Below are 7,329 nucleotides of genomic sequence, written 5' to 3'. Positions count from 1 at the left end.
TGAGTGTCTCAGAGGAAAGGGATGTCATGGAGCACATACCAGGAACATCAGACTAGTGTACTTAGGACAGGAAAGGCTTTCCTGAGGAAATGAATATAATTTGCCATATAATCTGTGAAGACAAACTGCTGCTCTGTTAGTAAAAGACAAAGTATTAGCCTGCTGCGCAGCAACCTAATACTTTGTCTTTTACTAACAGTGGAAACTAATCCTAACTGAAATGACAGAATCAAAATAATTCAAATCAGAAATAATTCAAGAAAAATATCTATAAAGGATTAGTAATGATAAAAATGTAAGGTCCTCTATTCTACTGAGTACAATACAGATCACAAGTTATAAACTACTTTTCCTTCAAGAGTTTTCTTATGAGCATTCCAAACGAGTTTTACACTTAATGTCTTCTCTATCCTTAAGATCTTAAAGGGTTCCCATGTATAGGACCATCTTATTTCTTTTTTTAATAGGATTTTTTTTAATTATTGTTTTTTAAATTTTCGAGACAGGGTCCTGTGCTGTCACCCAGGCTGGAATGCATTGGTGCGATTTCAGCTCACTGCAACCTCTGCTTCCTAAGCTTAAGCAATCCTCCCACCTCAGCCTCCCTAGTGGCTGGGACTACAGGAACAAACCACCACCCCTGGCTAATTTTTTGTACTTTTTGTAAAGACTGAGTTTCGTCATGTTGCCCAGGCTGGTCTCAAACTCCTTGCCTCAAGTGATCCACCCACCTCAGCCTCTCAAAGTGCTTGGATTACAGGCATGAGCCACTGTGCCCAGCCAGGACCATCTTAATCATTTTCTTTATAGCTCCTGGAGGCTCAACATAATGTTAGGTAGGCAGTACAGTACAGAGGTTAAGAAATGGAGTCTGAGAATCTAGCTGCCTAAATTTGAATCTCCCCTTCCTTCTTAATTATGTTATTTGGGGTAATTTAATTACTTAATATTTTTGAGTCACAGTTTATCCTTTGTGAAAGTAGGATACTATGTTTTCTGGCTGGGTGCGGTGGTTCACACCTGTAATCTACTTTATAGAATTGTTGAGTGGAATAAATAACAGAAAGTGAGCAAAAAGCTTAGCAAAGTACCTAGCCGGTAGTAAGCATTCAATCAAAGCTAACCATAATCATATCTTATAGATGCTTAACAAAATCTTGTCTATTAACTTTTGTGAAAATCTATACCAAGGAGATGACTTATTTCTTAGGCATTAAAATAAAAGCCTTCCCTTTTGACTACCAAGAATAATCTAATGAATGTAACTAAAAATGAAAAAATAAATCTGGTCTAAAATGAACAATTATGGCCAGGCACAGTGGCTCATTCCTGTAATTTCAGCACTTTAGGAGGCTGAGGCGGGTGGCTCACCCGAGGTCAGGAGTTGGAGACCAGCCTGACCAACATGGCAAAATCCCATCTCTACTACAAATACAAAAATTAGCTGGCATGGTGGCATGCACCTATAGTCCCAGCTACTTGGGAGGCTGAAGCAGGAGAATCGCTTGAATCTAGGAGGTGGAGGTTGCAATGAGCCAAGATCACGCCATTGCACTCCAGTCTGGGCAACAGAGGGAGACTCTGTCTAAACAAAAATAAAAACAAAAAGATTGCTATATCTGTTAGGGTCCCAGAAGAAAACAGTTGACTTACTCAAATCGGGATGGTTTCAGGAGGGTTTGTTTACAGAAGGTGTCTTCACAGAAGTGTGAGTGGTATGTAGGGGAATCACAGGATCACAGGTAGTAGCAGTAATAGTAGTAATAGTAGCAGCAGTAATAGTAGTAGTAGTAGCAGTAGTAGTAGTAGTAGCAGTAGTAGTAGTAGTAGTAGTAGTAGTAGTAGTAGCAGTAGTAGTAGTAGTAGTAGTAGCAGTGGTAGCAGAAGAAGAAGAATTTGGGCTTAGTAAAACTGGCTGTTCCTTCATGCCCCTCCAGGCCTGAAGGTACAAAGAGAGGGAGCAGTTATCAGAGCCCAGAAAAAGAGAGTCCTGCAGCAGCTACCCTGAGAGGGGCAGTAACCTTTAAATGAAGGGCATAGCCAGCCTGAGGTAACCTTGAAGGAGTAACCCAGAGTAATAATTACCCTGACCTCTCCATCTTTCCCATCTCCCATGGGTTAAAGGCCCAGTCTCATAAGACACAAGACTGTCCCCTGCCACTGCAGATGCCAATCTGTGATGTAGACATGTGTGTGTGTGTGCTTGTGCGTGTATACTGGAAAATAGCACTCTAGGTGGATCTGGTTTATTTCACTACAGATATATGTGTGTGTGTGTATATATGTCTGTGTGTGAATATATGTGTACACATCATATATAATATATGGTATGTACATATATACACATCATATATTACTATATATATGATTTGTGTGTATGTATTCTATATGTAAGTCCTTAGACTATATTAGATTCACTTTGTGGCCTATTAGTTTATCTTTGTAATTCTGATTTTTTTTTCAGATGGGGTCTCACTCTGTCATCCAGGGTGGAGGGCAGTGGTACCATCACGGCTCACTGCAGCCTTGACATTCTGGACTCAAGTGATCCCCCCATCTCAGCCTCCCAAGTAGCTGGAACCATAGGTGCACCACCATGCAAAGCTATTTTTTTAAATGTATATATGGGGGTCTCACCATGTTGCTCAGGCTTGTCTCAAACTCCTGGGTTCAAGACATCCTCCCCCGCTTATTCTCCCCAAATGCTGAGAGTACAGGTATGAGCCACTGTGCCTGACCTATGATTCTAATTTTTAAAGACTTATTACAGAAAATTTCAGACATATTCAAAATTAGAAAGAATAGTATAGTAAACCACCAGATACCTCTCATTCAGCTTCAACAATGATAACTCATGGCCAATTTTATTTAATCTGTACTCCCACCTTGTACCTTCTCCTATACTATTTTGAAGCAAATCACACATAGCCTGTAATTTCATCTATAACTATCTCAGTAAGAAACACTAGTAGGTAATAACTCCTTTCTTCTAACATAACCATATGTAATTATACAATTTTTTAAAATTGACATGGATTATTTAACATTCTCAAATATCCAGTGAATATACAGCTTTCCAGATGGTTCATAAATGTCGTATTTTAAATTTGCTTTGCTTGTTTGAATCAGAATCCAAATTAGATCCATGCATTTTAACTGTTTAATATCACTTTTAAGTATCTTTAATTTACAAGTTCCTCCTCGATTCCTCTCTCTCTCTCTCTCTCTCTTTTTTTTTTTTCCTTGCATTTATTTGTCAAATAAACCAGGTTGTTTGCCCTGAAGAGATTCTTACAGTCTGGACTTTGCTGAGTGCATCCTTGGGGCAAACTTTAACATGTTCCCAGGTCCTTTGTATCTTCTGTAATTTGTGATCCCAATTTAAAAAAAAAAATGATTTCCTTAGAAATCATTACATTAAAAAGGACAGTTGCACTCATATGTTTATCACAGCACTAGTCACAATAGCAAAGTCATGAAACCAACCTAAGTGTGTATCAACAGTTGGCTGGATAAAGAAAATGTGAGATAGATAGATAGATAGATAGATAGATAGATAGATAGATAGATGATAGATATCTCGTGGAACACTATGCAGCCATAAAAAAGAATGAAATCATGTCCTTTGCAGCAACATGGATAGGGCTGGAGACTATTATTCTAAGTGATCTAATTCAGAAACAGGAAATCAAATACCCCATGTTCTCACTTATAAGTAGGTAGCTTGACAATGGACATAAAGATGGAAATAATAGACACCCAAGGGAGGAAGGTTGCAGGGGACTAGGGTTCAAAAATTACCTATCAGGTACAATGTTCACTATTTGGATAAGGATACACTAGAACCCCAATCCATCCCCACCAATATGAAATACAGTCATGTAGCAGACATACACATGTACTCCTTGAATCTAAAACTAAATTCAATTTTAAATAAATTTTAAAAATTTATCTTCAGGTAGCTAACTTAGACTTGTAAGTCTATGTAGGAGGGTGTAAAAAATTGTATTGGGTTTGGAAGCGTTATTAGAGTATTTAATAGGTGAGTTGCCATATTCAGTTTTTTTTTTAATTTATGAGAATTATTTCAGTACTTGAGAATATTTAGCAGCCAGAAAATTGAAGGGCTGGAAAAGAAAATCATATATGCTAGATTTATGAATGCAATTTTAAATGTTTAAATGACCAGGCATGGTGACTCATGCCTATAATCCCAGCACATTGGGAGGCTAACACAGGAAGATCGCTTGAGCCCAGGAGTTCACAACCAACCTAGGCAACATGGTGAGACCCTGTCTTAAAAAAAAGAAAAAAAATTAATATTTAAATGTATTTAACTTACTCAAGTATTATTTTAGCTGCTAGTCTATAAATAGAGTAGTAAGAACTATTACAGCCATAAAAAAAGAATGAGTTCATGTCCTTTGCAGGTACATGGATGAAGCTTGAAGCCATCATTCTCAGCAAACTAACAGAAACAGAAAACCACACACCTCATGTTCTCACTCATAAGTGGGAGTTGGACATTGAGAACACATGGACACAGGGAAGGGAACATCACACACAGGGGCTTATCGGGGGTCGGGGGAAAGGGGAGGGAGAGCATTAGGAAAAACACCTAATGCATGTGGGGTGTAAAACCTAGATGACCAGCTGATAGGTGCCGCAAACCACAATGGCACATGTATTCCTATGTAACAAACCTGTGCATTCTATATATGTATACCAGAACTTAAAGTTAAAAAAAAAAAAAAAAAAGAATAATAAGAACTATAAATCAAACTTGAAAGTTTGAGGAAAAACTATACTTCACTGTTACTTCAATCAATTTAATGTTAATTTTTTAAATCTGTGAATGACCAGGCATGGTGGCTCACGCCTGTAATCCCAGCACTTTGAGAGGCCGAGGCAGGCAGATCACCTGAGGTCAAAAGCTCAAGATCAGCCTGGCCCACATGGTGAAACCCCATCTCTACTAAAAATATAAAAATTAGGGCAGGCACAGTGGCTCATGCCTATAATCCCAGCACTTTGGGAGGGCAAGGCAGGTGGATCATTTGAGGTTGGGAGTTCCAGACCAGCCTGGCCAACATGGTTAAACCCCATCTCTACTAAAAAATACAAAAATTAGCCTGGCATGGTGGCAGATGCCTGTAATCCCAGCTACTCAGGAGGCTGAGGCAGGAGAATCGTTTCAATCTGGGAACGTGGGAGGCGAAGGTTGCAGTGAGCTGAGACTATGCCACTGCACTGGGTGACAGAGTGAGACCCCGACTCAAAAAAAAAAAAAAATTCTGTGAATAATCTTGTGCCTCAAAGACAACAAAATACATCAACTTAAAGATGTTTTTGCCCTCATCTCTCAAAAATCACACCCAAACAACAATGAGAACAAAAATGGAAGCCAACAGAAACAGGAATACCTGACTTGGTAGAGCAAAGTCAAGCACGCAAGTTGCACCAAGGCTCAGGAATTGGTGGTATCAAACATTTAGGAAGGCAGGAAGGATGAGGGGGCTGAAAAGTGATGGAGTATTTGAAAATCAGCATAAAGCACAATTAGACCTCAGACTCCCATATCTAATAGCCTACCCCAGTTGGAAATGGAAATGCAAATCCCAAAGGTTCTGGATTTAGGAAAGTTATACCTAAAAGAGGGCAGAGAAGAAGAGTCCAGTGGAAAACTGGGGAGGTGGCTGGGATGGTGGTTCACACCTGTTAACACCAGCACTTTCGAGGTCCAAGTGGGAGGATTGCTTGAGGCCAGGAGTTAGATACTAGCCTGGGTAACACAGTGGGGTGCTATCGGCACAAAAAAGAAAAAGAAAAATTAGCCGGCTGTGGTGGTGCATCTGTAGTCCCAGCTACTCAGGAGGCTGAAGCTGAGGTTGCAGGATTGCTTGAGCCCAGGAGTTTGACGGTTTAGTGAGTTATGATCTTACCACTGTACTCCAGCCTGGGTGGCACAGCAAGACCCTGTCTCTAAAAAAAGGAAAAAAAAAAGAAAACAGAAAACTTGGGAGGAGGAATGCCAGGTCTGTTTTTTGAGCCTAGTCTGCAGCCTTTCCTGTGATCATGTGAACCTCCCCATGTCCTCCCAGTGAATTCCTTTTCTGTTTTAAGTCAGCCTAAGTCAGTTTCCATGCCTGTAACCACGAACCCTGACTAACATAATATTTTGCACTTACTTGGTGACAATTCTATTAACATTATGTTTCCACCCCCCATAAACCCATGAGGGTAGTTTATTTTCCTGCAACCTCTGCCTCCCGGGTTTGAGCGATTCTCATGCCTCAGCCTCCTGAGTAGCTGGGATTACAGGCATATGGTCAGCTCGTTTTTGTATTGTAAGTAGAGATGGGGTTTCACTGTGTTGGCCAGGCTGGTCTTGAACTCCTGACTTAAAGTAATTCACCTGTCTTGGCCTCCCAAAGTGCTGGGATTACAGGTGTGAGTCACCATGCCTAGCCCCATAAGAGTAGTTCTTCATCTGATTTTGCTAATAATTTTACTTGCAGAGTCTAGTATAGTGTCTGGCACTTAGTGGGCACTAACCAATTAAATGTTTTGGTTTGTTTTTTTGTTATTTTTTGTTTTTTTGAGACAGAGTCTCGCTCTGTCACCTAAGCCAGAGTGCAATGGCGTGATCTCAGCTTACTGCAACCTCCCACTCCTGGAGTCAAGCAATTCTCCTGTCTCAGCCTCCTGAGTAGCTGGGATTACAGGCGCCTGCCACCATGCCTGGCTAATTTTTGTATTTTCAGTAGAAACAGGGTTTCACGGCCGGGCGCGGTGGCTCAAGCCTGTAATCCCAGCACTCTGGGAGGCCGAGACGGGTGGATCACGAGGTCAGGAGATCGAGACCATCCTGGCTAACACGGTGAAACCCCATCTCTACTAAAAAATACAAAAAAAACTAGCTGGGCGAGGTGGCGGCGCGTGTAGTTCCAGCTACTCGGGAGGCTGAGGCAGGAGAATGACGTGAACCCGGGAGGCAGAGCTTGCAGTGAGCTGAGATCCGGCCACTGCACTCCAGCCTGGGCGACAGAGCGAGACTCCGTCTCAAAAAAAAAAAAAAAAAAAAAAAAAAAAAGAAAACAGGGTTTCACTATGTTGGTCAGACTGGTCTCGAACTCCTGACCTCCGGAGATCCACCCGCCTCAGTCTCCCAAAGTGCTGGGGTTACAGGTGTGAGCCACCGAGGCTGGGATAAATGTTTATTGAATAACTGAATGGATGAGGAAGCCTTCTCTGTGTCTTCTATATACTCCTCATTGCACCTTCTATATCTCAGTTTGACAACTTGTCACATCAAATTATATTAGTTTT

Source organism: Rhinopithecus roxellana, chromosome 10 (assembly GCF_007565055.1).
Source record: "Rhinopithecus roxellana isolate Shanxi Qingling chromosome 10, ASM756505v1, whole genome shotgun sequence".
Classification (NCBI taxonomy): domain Eukaryota; kingdom Metazoa; phylum Chordata; class Mammalia; order Primates; family Cercopithecidae; genus Rhinopithecus; species Rhinopithecus roxellana.
This window is presented reverse-complemented; position numbering follows the sequence as displayed.